We start from the raw sequence: 15979 nt of genomic DNA, 5'->3' as shown, positions 1-15979 counted from the left end.
TTAACTCCAATTGACCAGACTTCATGCCCATGCTTTTTTGAATCCCAACCCAGGGCATCTTCTTCCTCTCTTCACCCTCTTCTCTTTCTCTTCTTGGTCTGTCTCCTCTGCCCTTCATCCCCACCTTGTCAGTAACTTCAGCTTCAAGAGTTCCAGTGATCTCTTCTGATTTCTGCAAGCATCACACATGTATGTCTCTCTGTCTCTGTCTCTCTGTGTACATGCATGCACATATTTAAAACATAACAATACTCTGACTACTCACATGTCCGGGTTCGAGCCTGGAAGGCATCTTGGAATCTGGAAGAAAAGAGGGAATCTAGGCGGCGAGAGAAAGGATGGAGCTAAGTCAAGACTCTGATCAAAGCTCAATTTTAATATCTGGGAACACGGGCTTATAAAGAAGGGGAAGGGGCCCCTTCCCGCCAAGTCATCCTTGGAGTCCAGCTGCAGGTGACCACGTGTAGGCTCTGGAACAGCTAGGCAGCAGGTAGCAGCATCGGGAGGAGCAGAACAAAAGGGTGATGGAGAGCGGCAGACTCCACCCCAGGTGATCTCCTAGTGACAACAGTCAAGCCTGATCAGCCTGTTTTCAGGCTGTGGGGGGAGGGGGAGGTTACAAGAATATTCTGAATATAAAAAGAGCACTCATTTGAAAGAGTGGCCTCACATGAGTTTAGAGAAAATATTTTTGTTGCCAACTTAGGTGGCTTTATACATGGTTGTTGGAGATTCAAACTCAGGTCCTCGTTTTTTCATGGCAAGCACCTCACCAACTATGCCATCAGCCCAACACCATACAATTGCATTTTATGTTTCTTAGGTTTACTGTATAATATGATAGTTGCAGATTCAGATATTATTCATTTAAATACAAGTTGTATGGGTCCTTAATTTTTGAAGAGTATTAAGCAGTCCTTAGATGCCTGGTAGTGTTGGCTCATGCTTTTAATTCCAGTATTCAGATTGATCTCTGAGTTACAGGTTCGCTTGTTCTATATAGTAAGTTCCATGATACCCAAGACAAACAAAACACACACACACCCTGTCTTGGAAAACAAAACAAACAAACAAACAAACCAAAAGAGGTCCTTTGTCAATAGCCATCTGGAAAGGCCTTCCTGGAGGTCACCCACCTTTTTGCATATCCTAAGAACTCTGAGAGCCAAGGTATCAAGAGACTTCATTTGGGGATTGTTTCTTGCACTTGGTATGCCTTTCCTGTCACTCTTACATAGCCTAAGGATTCCTGTGAAGAAGAATAGCAAAATTCGAGGCTTTTAGGCTTGAGAGTGTGGTCTTTGTGGCTTAGTGCTCCAGGTGCTGGTCATAAAACAGATAGCGACATTCCTTCCGCTTCCTGGGTTCAAAAAGTGTTCATTCAAAGAAAGTCACCCTGACCCACCCTGACCATTGCTGGAACCTGCAATGCAAATGTGCTATTGTTAGGGGCTCTTAGATTGTTAGGGGCTCTTAGAAACTGTCTTGAGAGATAACCTGACACTTGTGACTTTATACTTCCTTGTGACTCTTAACTGGTATTTTTGGTATTTTCCAACAACGCCCTCCCCACCTCCTTGAGTTGTGGTTTCTTCTTTTAAATACCCCCTTACTCAGCTACTGGGGCGCCATGGTCCTCTACCCCTGCGTGGTGTATGACCATGGGCCCGAGAGCGCTCTTGAATAAAAATCCTCTTGCAGTTGCAGCAAGACCGTTTCTTGTGTGATTTGGGGTGTCGCCTCTCCTGAGTCAGAACGTGGGGGAGTCCTCACGTTGTGGGTCTTTCACCTGGACATTAGCTGTCCCCCCACCCACCCAAGTAGATGTCCTACAGATCAACATAAAGATGAGCTTTCATGAACTAATGCTGATAGATGAATTAATGATTTTATAGAATTCCTGATTTGATTCAAATAATCTTAGCAAGAAAATTTAAAGACATGGTTTTAGTTGTTTGCTAGACAGATGTAATAAAATTAAAATCAACAATAGAATGTGCCCACTCCTCCTAATAGTAAATAAAGGCTGTATAATGAGAAATACAGTGAGCTTTCATGATTATACTAAAAAAAGCAATAGGCTTGAGACAAATTTATATTCAAGGTGAAGCATTCAGGTGCAAGGATGAAGCCAAGGATGTGCACTATGATAAGGCAAAGCCATGTGAAACTGTTGCTTTGAACTTATAAAGAACATATAGAATGAGACTCCGCTTTGAACAACATTCTTCTGTAACTCCCATTTTTTGTAACATTTTATCTCTGAGGCAATTTTCTAAGAACATTTGTCTAAGAAGGTATAAAAATGCCAGAGAAAAGAAATAAGGTTGGTGGCTTGGAGGGCTCTCTCTGCCCCATCCATCTATCCATCCATCCATCCATCCATCCAAATGTATATGTCTGTTTGTCTATATGTATGTCTGTAGGCATGCATCAACACTTGTGGAGTAGATGAAAGAGGTACTGGCCAGAATGTGTATGTGTATATGTGTGTCTGTGCATATTTTCCTATGTAAAGGATTTTAATTATTTTCTTTGTAATATTTTAGTTATGAGGCAATTCTTTTTTTATATAGAGAACTTTTTGTTTAAAGCTATGAAATCTAAAAGCAGTAAATAAAAGGTGGTGCAGCTGTTTTCTGCTTCACCTGGTGTATATGTGTCTGCATGAGTGACATCTTTCCTGTTCTTTTCTTTTTTTTTTTTCCGCCGCCCGCCCGCCTGTTTCCTGTTCTTTTTTAAATTCCCCCAGCAAATTGCTCTGCACCTAGAATGTTAATGCTATGCAGTATAAGGCTCTATACTATTTTAGTCAATGCTTTTATTTCTATCAACCATGCCAAAGAAAGAGGCTACATTATTCATTTTCACATAAGGAAAAAGAGACAGAGAAGTTATGCTGTTTGCTCTCGTATAACAAACATACCATGAGTTTAGGATGGCTTCCTGATCTTTGGATTTCTTAAGCTTTTACTTTGAAGAGGACATTGAGAAGTGACAGAGAAAGTAAGGAACCCACAATTTCCATGATAAACTCAGAAGCTGAAGCCAGTCCCAACAGTCAGAAACATCCTACCCTCTATATTCCTCTGGTTAGTCAATAACTTATGCTCTTATCTGCTCCAGTAACATTTTGGCAAGCTTGGCAAAATTTGTTAGCATATTAGTATAGTCTTTGTCTCCTGTATTCCAATGCTCTACATACATATGTGTACACACACACACACACACACACACACACAGACAGAGAGAGAGACAGAGAGACAGAGAGACAGACAGAGAGGCAGAAAGTTTTTTGTCCTTAAATTGAGAAATAAAATTACCTAGAGATTTTGAAACCTTAGTAGATCTTGGCCAGTCTTTCTAACCTTGCGTGCCCTTGTGTGAGTCAAGAGAGGTTTCTCTGTGTGCTGGGGAATGTACTTCAATAAAACCTAATTTTAATTTTCAACTGGATGTAGCTTAAACCCTAGGGACCAGGTTGGAATCTGAACTTGCCTATGTGTGCTGGCTCTAGAGTACATAAACAGCTGAACCATCCATTGTTATCCTGGTTGCAGGCTGTTTAGCACCACAGGTTACTGAGCCTTGTCAGCAGTTTGGTCCTGGCTGTAAAGAAGCTCTTGGCAGATGCAATTGTTTAGATTTCCTTCATGGCGGACCCCTAGCTGGCGATTAGAATAAAATGTGTAGGGTGTTTATTTTGAGATTAATACCCAGAGAAGGAAAGCTGGACTGACAAAAAACAGGATTTTGATCCTTCTGGCAAAAGTCCTTCACTGGACACCTGGAAGTATTGCATCATGGCTACACTACTGGCTTTGATTTAGCTGTCTGCAGCTTGGTCTCAGAGTTTTAGTTCATCCCTTGAAGACTCAGCAGTCTTCATATTCTTCTTGGAAGTTCTCTGATCTTGTTCCAAACCTAAGTTACTGTCTCTCAGGCTCTGTCAAAAGCCCATAGTACTTACTGTATGATGTATTTATTACATATTAGGTGATGTCTCTCAAGGGCTCTGTCTACATCTCCTTTGTCTTCCTGTGCCTGAATTGGCACAATAAGATCTTAATGAATGAGTGAAGACTACATGCTGCCTTCTACTTTCTTTTCATACCTAGAAAGAAGGATTCTATTCCCCAGTCTTAAACAATTTGAGGCTCTTATTCTAAGAAGCAAAGATCCATGCAACTATTAGGCAGAGTTCAAGTTAAATAAATACAAATTGTAGGAATCAAGTCTTGGACCCAACATTATTTTAGATACCTAAAGGGAGCACTAGAAGAAGATTCAAATAACTGATTGTTTTCTGTATCTGTGATATCAGCTGATGTTAATTTACTAATTATTCAAAATTACAAGCTTAAGTTTCATCAGGATAGACTCAGGAGCAAACAGAAGTTTTAAACACTCACTTCTCAGAATGAATGGTTATCATTAGGGTGGAGAGGAAGGGAAGAAAAATTATTTTTTTCTGTGATCATCTTGAACACAAACAGATAATCTGCCCACATCACATTATTATCCAATGGTTTAACAACAAACAGTACACCCTAGTCAAGTCCATAAACATGGGAAGACAAGAGGGTGCTGGCAGAAAGAGGAAGGGTATGACATTTAGTCTCAGAGTGAGTTAAACGGACAGGAGAGTTGTTGGTCTAAAGGAAGATACTGATATTTGTGTTAAAATCCTCTTCTATACCTTTCTTATTTCTGGAAAAGTATTATTACAAATGACAATTAGCACAACTAAAATTTTGTAAGCTTGCACATTGTTGTGGGCTTGAAAACACAGCTGAGCTAACTAACCTGTTCTTTTATCTCAGTCTCACTTTCACAGCTGTAGAAGCACATGGGTGCTGGTGATTGGGAAATTGCTTCAGATTATATCCCAGGGTAGATTAGCTCATGGATTAAGACAGCAACAGGACGAAAATGGAAATGTTGACTCACATGTTTGTTATGACAGAGAGTGAGGAAGAAATGCTGATCTGTGGCATAAGAGACAGATCTGATGAGATTTTGTGCCTAGGAATGCACACAGTTGGGGAGCAGTGTGGATAATTTGTTCCTGCCATGCCTACTTGTCTAGCTGGCCCAGATCTGGGTAGCTGGGTGACTTAGTGTTATGGCAGAAACTGCCTTAACATTTACCAGGCCAGTTTCCTCATTTCTGGCACTCACATAAAATACATTTTCTGGTCTCCTGATAGTTATGTGTTATTGTATTGCTGAGTTCTACCCTTCCTATTGCTGTCTAGTCTCTGATGCTTTTCTCTGCCCTGGCTGAACAGAGGCCATCTGAAATCCTAGAATTAAATGAACCTGAAAAAACCGTAGGCCTCAACATGACAATGTGGGATTCTTACTGCCTACATGGGAATATACATTTGGATCCTATGAATACCAAAACAACCACAGATAGCACTGTTATGTCATGCTGATGAGAATTTAAAATTTACCTTACAGGATGTTAGGGTGTTTGGGATTAGCCATGTCACCTTGCATTTCCTCTGCAATGGAAGCTGATAAAGGTGAGTCTTGAATTAGATATACATCAGCTGTACTGGGCAGTGCTATTTGGTGGAGAACTAGCATATTGTCCACAGCACAAATGGTGCAGGGCTTGCAGAGTGATCAGGAGAAAGGAGGATTGAGATAATTTCATGAAATTTGTCATTAGAGAGTCACCGATGGTTTGTAAGAGCTCTGTGTAGGGTCATTATCAGATTGCAGAAGTAGGAGTGCAGGAACTATGAGTCACTGGAGGCAGAAGGGTAACCTTGGGAGTGAAAGGAAGAAATGAAAGCACAACAAGCATGCTTCTTCAGACCCAGCAAGAGCTGTTTGTAGTCTGAGGTTGACAAAAGGAAATGGGGATGGGGGGTGGTATAGAGAAGCATTAAGCAAGGAGAGCTCCATGTTCAGATAACTTAAAAGTTTTAGCATTATTAGTCTGTGCCAGTCAAGAATGCATGCCAAATTCCCTAAAATATAAAGTGGGTGAGTCTAATAAAAATGAGTAAGACAACATATATGATTAAGATATGTGGAATACACACACACACACACAATTAAATATTGTTGGGGCCTGATCTTTACCCTAAATGTCTCCAATCCCTCCCTGGCCAGTGATTGCTGGTTATGCCTTGAATTGGGTACCTCTTGGCCTCTGGTGATTCTCCTACTTAGTGATTCTACCCCTCATTTTTAATAAGGAAGATTGTAATTATATGAAGCCTTTTAAAGTATTACCTAGTGGCTTTAATGCATCTATGTGCTTTTTAAGTCCTTACAAAAATAATTCTTTTGATATGGATGTTGGCCTGGCAAAATTTACCTCCTGTAGTCATTATATTAATATTTCTGAGCCAATTTGTTTAGGTAAAGGTAGAGTTTTTGTGTGTGAAGATGATATGGCCTATACTTTTCTCTCTTTAAATTGGGCTGGGTCCTGTGTCCCTGCGATGCTTTTGCCAGATGTTAAGCTCCTCCTAGGAGATCAACCTGTTCCGTTGCCCAGCTTTGATACCTCCTCCCTTAGGCATAAGAGAGCCATATCCTTTATTTCCTGTCTCGTTGGGTTCGGGATATCTGGAGCTTTTGCCACTGGCTCAGCTGGTAGCCCTGGACAGCTATACTAAGCTGTTCCAGCAGCTGATAAATGATGTTAACATGGTATATCAATCTGTCAAGGATCTACAAGATCAGGTGGATTCCTTGACTAAGGTGGTTCTCTAAAATAGATGTGGCTTAGACTTACTCATTGCAGATAAGGGAGGCAATTTGCTTAGTTTTGCAGGAAAAATACTGTTTCTATGCCAATAAGTACAGGATTGCGCATGACAGAATTCAAAATCATCAACAAGAATTGGAGAAGAGGTGTCAAGAACTGTTCGACAACCTCATGTAGAGTGCCTGGAATGGAATTCTGCCCTACCTTCTCCCCTTCCTTGGCCCAATGCTTGGCTTATTAATTTTACTATCGCTAGGACTTTTTCTCTTTAATAAAGTCATGGCCTTTGTTAAAGGAAAAATAAATGCAATTAAGGCTCATCCCTTACAAATTCACTATCACTGGCTAGAGATGGCAGACATGGGAGGTGGTTATGTAGACATCTTGCCTAATGACCCATAAGTTGACCACTTTCAGCTTGGCCACACCTTCTCCAGTGTGATAGACTGGCTAGCTAGTGATGGGCAACCGAGACTAGGACACCATCCTTAAATAAATGGCAACCTAAGACAGGGGGACTCTGAAAGGTTGTGGGATCTCTACTATGATGGGTAAGACCATTCTGGATTGGCTGTTCTTGTAAACTCTCTGACCTAAGACAGGCACAGTCAGTCCCCTTGAAGTCTTTAGGCTCTGGCTGATTTAGACATTGCCACCTCATATATGCCTTGTTCTCTATAAATTAAAAAAGGGAGATCTGGATATATACACACACACACACACATATATGTATATATGTATGCATATTTAAATATTGTTGGGGTCTGATCTTTATCTTGTCCTTGGGCCATAACTTATTTTATAATTATTAGTTCTAACTTCTGCATTTAAGAGATTTGTATTTTTGTTCCCAGAGTAAGTTAAGAAATCCTGCGGTTGGAACCTTCCAGCCTTGACACCTTGCAGTTAGAATCTTCCTTAGGACACCTTATGGTTAGAACTTTCCTTTTACTCAACTGGATGCTACGCACTCTCCATCTACCTTGTCATGTACTTGAGCAACTGATTCCACTTTGTAATTCTGGTTTGTAGCTTTTTAAGCTGAGTGTTTTTTGAAAATAAATGAGGCTTAACAGATCTCTGCTTTGTCTTCTTCCTTTGTGTCCCTCATCCCATCCATTCTCACTCCTTCCCTCGAGACCCTTGTTGTTTAGCCCTGCAGGTCGGGACAAAATATAAATGATTTACATTCAGTATAGATTTTGGATAGTATGGTATAGATTTGAAAAAGAAAGAAGTAAAAAACATTAATCTGCATCTCTCTGACTGTAAAGCATAGAATATACAGTAAGTATAATGAAAAAAAAGCGAATTCGTCGTAACTTTTTAGTCCACTGGGTCATCTCAGGAAGATCACCTGTTACGTGAAACCTCACTAGTATAAATGATCAGATATCCAGGTGATAAGGCATAACATACCTAATAACCCAAAATTGCACCATTTGATACCTCTGGGGTACAGATTAACCACCTAATATCCACCATTATTCTCTTCACTTTGATCTAGGGCTGTATAGTGAATAATTTGTGGAGTTCTCAAATTAGTTTTTCAAAAAACTTAGCAAATGTTGATTGATCTGAAAACTCAATACTATCTATGATCTTGATATTTTGGTCATCCAAGGTCTTGCCTAAGTATCATTATCTACAGAGAGAACACTGGGTGGCAAGCTCATGCCATGCCCATGAAGGTCATGTTTGCTGTGACTATCTAGTGACTCCCATGTGGCTGGGTCTGGGAATCAGCCTCTTTGTGCTGGATGTAGGTCATCACAATGCATCTGGATTATTTTGAAATGGCATCTTTTATATGCATGCTGATTTAACAATATCCAGAAGCAGTCTACATAGCTCGTGAACATTACATTATTTGATATTTTCAAGCCAAGTGATTGCTAGTCCCTACTGGCCATGGGCTTATCATTAGGTAGTAGATCTTAGAAAAATTATTGTACCCCCAAGTAATACTTCTTGATAAATTGCCACCCAGTTCTGGTATAATATGCACAGCCTTTGATACACAGTTTTTGACCTGTGAAAAAGAATAAAGTCTACAGTAGGTTGATCCTGTAATGTGCTGGCCACTGTTATTATTTTATCCAGCACAAGCCTGTATGTGCTTATTTGAGACTCAGAAAATCTATGGGGGACAATCTGCTATCCAAAAATGTCAAATAAAACTCATATGTCCTCTATAAAATCTTCCTCAGGACCAGTCACTTTAATCTTTAATATGAAACTTAAGAATACACAGTGATCACATTGAGAGTGGCCAAAACTCTTTCAGTCTGAGCACATGCCCTGAGCAGACCTTGGATGTGAACTTTTCAACTAGTCCCACAACACTCAGAGGAAGCTCCACATCCATGCACTCTAACATGCCCAGAATCATAGAATCAGAGGCAAGGAGGACAAAACATCTGCCCCAACATCGGAAGTAACTGGGACTAGCAAGACCCAGGAACCCAGGAAATCTGCCTGACCAGTGGCAAGGGTTATTTCTGGTCTGGACTGGTGCACTGAGCAGACTGTGGGTACGAACTCTGAAGCCAGTCCCACAACACACTGTGGAAGATCCACTCTCAGGCGCCTTAACACACCCAGGATCATAGGATCCCAGGATCCCAGGAATATGGTCAAACCAGGATCTCAGGGACCCACAGGCTGTTGACTCTCAGGAGCTCTGACACACCCAGGATCTCAGAATCACAGGATCCTGGAATCACAGGATCACAGAGATAGCTGAACTCTGAGGAGTTCTGACACAACCAGGATTACAGGAAAGACAGGCTCCAGTCAGATATAGCCAGGGCAGGTAGCACTAGAGATAATCAGATGGCAGGTGGCAAGCATAAGAACACAAGCAACAGAAACCAAGGTTACTTGGCATCATCAGAACCCAATTCTCCCACCATAGCAAGTCCTGGATACACCATCACACCAGAAAAGCAAGATTTGGATCTAAAATTACTTCTCATGATGGTGATAGATGACATTAAGAAGGATATAAATAACTCCCTTAAAGAAATATAGAAGAGCTGAGTAGTACTCCATTGTGTAAATGTACCACATTTTCTGTATCCATTCCTCTGTTGAGGAATATCTGGGTTCTTTCCAGTTTCTGGCTATTATAAATAAGGCTGCTATGAACATAGTGGAGCATGTGTTCTTATTACCAGTTGGAACATCTTCTGGATATATGCCCAGGAGAGGTATTGCTGAATCCTTCGGTAGTACTCAGCTATTAAAAACAATGAATTTATGAAATTCCTAAGCAAATGGATGGGTCTGGAGGGTATCATCCTGAGTGAGGCAACCCAATCACAAAAGAACTCACATGATATGTACTCACTGATAAGTGGATATTAGCCCAGAAACAGAATACCCAAGATACAATTTGCAAAACACACGAAACTCAAGAAGAACGAAGACCAAAGTGTGGACACTTCGCCCCTTCTTAGAATTGGGAACAGAACACCCATGGAAGGAGTTACAGAGACAAAGTTTGGAGCTGAGATGGAAGGATGGATCATCCAGAGACTACTCCACCCGGGGATCAATCACATAATCAGCCACCAAACCCAGACACTATTCCATACGCCAGCAAGATTTTGCTGAAAGGATCCTGATATAGCTGTCTCTTGTGAGGCTATGCCAGTGCCTGGCAAACACAGAAGTGGATGCTCACAGTCAGCTATTGGATGGAACGCAGGGTCCCCAATGGAGGAGCTAGACCCAAGAAGCTGAAGGGATCTGCAACCCTATAGGTGGAACAACAATATAAACTAAGCAGTACCCCCAGAGCTCATGTCTCTAGCTGCATATGTAACAGAAGATGGCCTAGTCGGCCATCATTGGGAAGAGAGGCCCCTTGGTCTTGAAAACTTTATATGCCCCAGTACAGGGGAACACCAGGGCCAAGAAGTAGGAGTGGGTGGGTAGGGGAGCAGGGTGGGAAGAGGTTATAGGGGACTTTTGGGATAGCATTTGAAATGTAAATGAAGAAAATACCTAATAAAAACTTGGAAAAAAAAAGAAATATAGAACATAGGCAAACAGCTAGAAGCCCTTAAAGAGGAAACACAAAAATTCCTTAAAGAATTACAGGAAAACACGATCAAACAGGTGAAGGAAATGAACAAAACCATCCAAGATCTAAAAATGGAAATAGAAACAATAACTAAATCACAAAGGGAGACAACCCTGGAGTTAGAAAACCTATGAAAGAGATCAGGTGTCATAGATACAAGCATCACCAACAGAGATAGAAGAGAGAATCTCAGGTGCAGAAGATACCATAGAAAATATTGGCACAACAGTCAAAGAAAATGCAAATAGTGAAAGCTCCTAACCCAAAACATCCAGGAAATCCAGGACACAATGAGCAAGATAGGGTTGACTATTTGAAGGCCAAATGCTTACATAGTTTGTCTCACACTGAGCAATAGTCCATGGAAGGACCGCACTCTATTGCATTTTTTCACTCCTTGACTCATGAATAGCTGGGTAGTTTCTCCTTCAGGGCTGCTCTGAGATGTACCACTTCAACCCTGATGTTCCATAGTTTCTCTGTGGACACCTACTTCTTGTTCTGGAATCACTGGGTCAATGGGGAACTTCAGCTCACTTTTCCAAAGAGCTGTACATGGCTTCTCACAGGACTACCTTATTTGACACCATCAGCAATGTCTGAAGGTCCTCATTTCTCCCAACCTTCCTTGAGGCTGACTTTCACTTAGATCAAATCATTTTGAATAACAGCAGTTACAGAGCGCTATAGACAGAACACAGGGTGAGTGCTTTAGACTATTATGAGCCTAAGGGTCTGTCTGGGGCAGTCCTATTATTGCATTTCAGCATAGCCATGGGACTTCTGGAAGTAGAAACAACTGCAAACAATTCAGTCTCTCAAATAATAAAATCCAGGCCAAACTCCAAGGCCAGTGTTAACTGAGCCAAGGTTAGGAAAAGTAAAAAGAAAATAGCAGGAGGCTATGAAGAAAACAATCCAGGATGCTGAGAAGACACAATGAGCCCCAGGACTTTCCAATGTGCAATCACTATCACCAAGAGCAGAGAAGGCACATAAACACTTAGGCAGCGTTTCCCGACAGGCACATGGATTTGCCACAGCAGCCTCTTTCTCACCCTAATGTTCCACCATCCTTTGCTTTCTTCTAACGGATATCCATGAACATATATAGTTTTGCCTCTACAAATATTTGAAAAATCTAGCATTACAGGCGTTTTTATGTCAGCTCTTTCTATTGAGCTAGGTGGACATGCAGAATGACAAGCTGCTATGGTTGATGATTCATGGATGCCAAGTGAACTCTTCTCATTAATATTGGTCTCTATCTCCTTTCAGATATTTCATAAGCAATTGAATATACATGCCTGCAGAAACACAAATGAGTGCATGCCTGCACACACAAACACACACACACATGCACACATGTACACACAGTTGTATATACAAGCACCCATACCAAAAATTTCTACACAAGCATGCACCACTGCACATGCACACAACATCAACATGATCACAATCATACTCATCAATATCTGGACTCACACACACGAGAGAGAGAGAGAGAGAGAGAGAGAGAGAGAGAGAGAGAGAGAGAGAGAGAGAGAGAGAACAGAAAAGATTGCTGTGCTATAGCATCTTTCCTGCTGAATGAGGAGGTAGAGGGACCTATACTGTGTACAAGGCTCTTAGACTCAGCCACGATCTGCTCCCTTGGCCTATACTTATTTCCTCATTCATGAACATTTCCCATGCGAACTCTCACTGATCCTACAGGTAAATTAAAACTGCTGCACAGCTAAGATGGGCCACATAAGAACAAGTTCCTGCAGTATGAAATATTTTATGTGCCTGGCCCTTTAAATGATCCCATACTCTTCAGTGACAGTTGGCTCTTGGAATTCTGGGAACAGAAGAGGATATAAAGTCCAGCAGAGAGCGAGGGTAGGAGGGGAAGAATTAGGGCTCAGGAGACAGAAGAGTATGTCAGCAAAGAAGAACGAAGATAATGAGCAGGGCTAGAAAAGACTAAAGATATTCTGAAGAGTGAAACTAAGAGACAGTTGAAAATGAAGTGGGCTAGCGGACTGAGAAGACAGCTGGTGACAGTTTATCCAGGAGAAGCTGAGCAGAGCCAGAGTAGATGCTGTTAGGAGACAGACAAAAGAAGAACCCATGAAAAACCCACAAATGAAGTAGCGATATAAGTTTATAGAGACAAAGAAATAGAAAACAAAAAGCAACATTTTTTAAACCAAAGGAAAATTTGGCAGCCAGGGGAATCTATTTGAAGGAAGAAAAACAAAACAAAATAAAACCAAAATAAAATCCACCATACATTAAAAGATTTTTGACCAGTATAGTGGCTAGGCAGAATGGGAGTCTTTATTTCAAGTATGATAGAGGAACAGAAAAGAAGGGATGGATATTTTGTTTGAAAAAGCTGACAGGGTTTTTATGTAAGTTGTTGCTGGAATGCTGCCTCCATCATTTTTAGAAGCAGTTTTCCCCCTGCTTTTCCTTGTTTTGAGCTAGTTTGTTTATAAGAATGTTAAACCAACCCAGACACTATAGTGTATTGTGATTATAAAAAGATAAAGAGGTTTTAGATTATGTTCTATGGGGATGTGGGGGAAAGGAGTGCCTCAGTGGGCCCATGCTGAGGCATCCCTTCCCCCGAGGGACCAGCTACTGGACAGTATAGTATAGAATAGAGTTTATTCAGGGCATGGGGACGGGAGTTAAGAGGGTAGCAGAGGCAGAGAAAGACAGAGAGGAGAGAGTAGAGAAGAAGAGGCTGGCCATGACCATGTGGAGAGAGGGGTAGGGGAGTGGGGGAGAGGAGGGGGCAAGAAGCCCCTTTTATAGTGGGCTAGGCCTACCTGGCTGTTGTCAGGTAACTGTGTGGGTGGAATCTGGACAGAATACCAACATTGTGAATGCCAGGAAGTGCTTGCTGACAGGAGCCTGGGGCTGTCTCCTGAAAGGGATGCTCACAGTCAACCATTGAAATGAGCTCAGGGTCCTCCATGAAGGAATTGGAGGAAGGGACTGAAGGAGCTGAGGGGGTTTGCAGCCCCATGGGGTAGCAACAGTGTCAACCAGTCAGACCATCCTGGAGCTCCTGGGGACTTGAAGACCAAAGAGTTGGGACCCATGGCTACAGCCTCATATGTAGCAGAGGGTGGCTTTGTTGAACATCAGTTGGAGGAGCGGCCCTTGGGCCTAAGGGGTTTCGATGCCCCAGTGTAGGGGAATGCCAGGGCAGGAAGATGGGGGGCACCCTCATAGAGGCAGGGGGTTTCTGAAGGAGAGCCCTGGAAAGGGGAAAACATTTGAAATGTAAATAAAGAAAATATCAGGAGCCTGCTAAAGCTGTCTCCTGAGAGGCTCTACCAAGACCGACAAACACAGAAGTGGACAGAGCCCTTGACAGGGTCCCTAATGAAGGAGCTAGAAATAGTACCCAAGGGGCTGAAGGGGTTTGTATCCCTATACGAGGACCAACAATATGAACTAACCAGTACCCCAGAGTTCCCTGGGACTAAACCACCAATCAAACACATGGTGTGGGTGGGACTCATGGCTCTAGATGCATATGTAGCAGAGAATGGCCTAGTCGGTCATCAATGGGAGAAGAGGCCCTTGGTCCTGTGAAGGTTCTATGCCCCAGTATAGAGGAATGCCAGGGCCAGGAATGGGAGTGGGTGGGTTGGAGAGCAAGGGGAGGGAGGGAGGGAGGGAAAAGGGGATTTTCGGAGGGGAAACTAGGAAAGGGGATAACACTTGAAATTGTAAATAAAATATCTAAAAAATGAAAAAAGAAAATATCCAATAATAATAATAATAATAATAATAATGTTAAACACTGGCTAAGCAGCTGGAAAAAAAACAGGTCGAAATTGAAAAGCTTGGGAATATAAAAGAGAACAACAAATATGTTCATTTTCAGTGACTAATTCAGAAGGATGGAGGTTTCTCCAGGTAATCAAAGAAATAAAAAAGAATAGCCAGATGAGACCCTTTTATTTTCTTCCAGAAGTAGGGTCAAACCCATAGAAGTCCTTGGCCAAAAAACCTCACCAACAGCATTCCCAGTACTTATCTAGCATATGCCTGCTAATGATAGTGCATATGCATATGGTTACGATGAAATAGGATGGCGTTCTATGGAAATGAAGGACCTAGAGCAGTTTAAGGAGGCACACACTCTATGTGAAACAAGCTCTAAATTGGACTATTCAGATGATTCCCCAAGACTGGAGGGAATTGGTAACAGCTGGACAAGAGGCTGGTCTGAATTTGGAACAGAACACTAGAGCAATAAATTAATTTGGTGAGGGACCAGTTGATTAGTAAAGGTTATCATGCTGATATGCTAGAACAGGTTCAACTTGAAGATGCAATCACAGAACAATGTTTCTTTAAGAGTGTGGGACAAAATTGACAAGCCAGGAAAAAAAAAATCCACGTTTACAGAAATTACCCAAGGCTCTGGAGAAGCCTTCATTTATATATATGTTTTACAAAGATTAATCTCAGCAGTAAATAAGTCTATCATACCCTTGTTGGTAGTGACCATAGCATTCAAAAGTGAATATGTAGAGTGTAAAAAGTCATAAAACTACTATAGGCACAGGCAACACCCATAGATGAATAGATAAGGAATATGAATGATATTGATTCTAACATATACCCTGCTAATGCAATAGGTCAAGCTATAGCTAGAAGACTACCATATCAAAAGGCCTGGTACTTTAATTGTGGGAAATATGGACATTTGAAACAAAATTGTGAACAAGGCATCTCTAAGGGCGATGATCTTCCAAAATATAATTTAGAAGACCCAGAATTCAAGAAGGGTGCAGATGAAGTGGCAAGGGTTACCATTGGACCCATGAACATAGGTCTAAGAGAGATAGCGAAGGCAATTTCTTGCCATCAGAAAACTATATGGGGGGGGGGTGCTACCTCGAGGCCGAGCTGCAAAATGTATGAGCAATTTCCCTCTTGTCAGTCAAGAAATAACAAGTAGAAAAAACTAAGTAATGCAGATACAATACATGCTACTACAGACAGTGCTGTTCTAGAGTTGGCCATAGATAAACATCTTATACTATCCCTAAAACTTCTAAGTTATAAATTAGCTACAATGATTCACTGTAATCTAGGAATTATAGATTTCAAGGTGTCCCTTTAAAATAATGGCCTATATT

Source organism: Mus caroli, unplaced genomic scaffold (genome assembly GCF_978045245.1).
Source record: "Mus caroli unplaced genomic scaffold, Mus_caroli_1 scaffold_12, whole genome shotgun sequence".
Taxonomy (NCBI): Eukaryota; Metazoa; Chordata; class Mammalia; order Rodentia; family Muridae; genus Mus; species Mus caroli.
Note: the sequence above shows the minus strand (reverse complement) of the source record.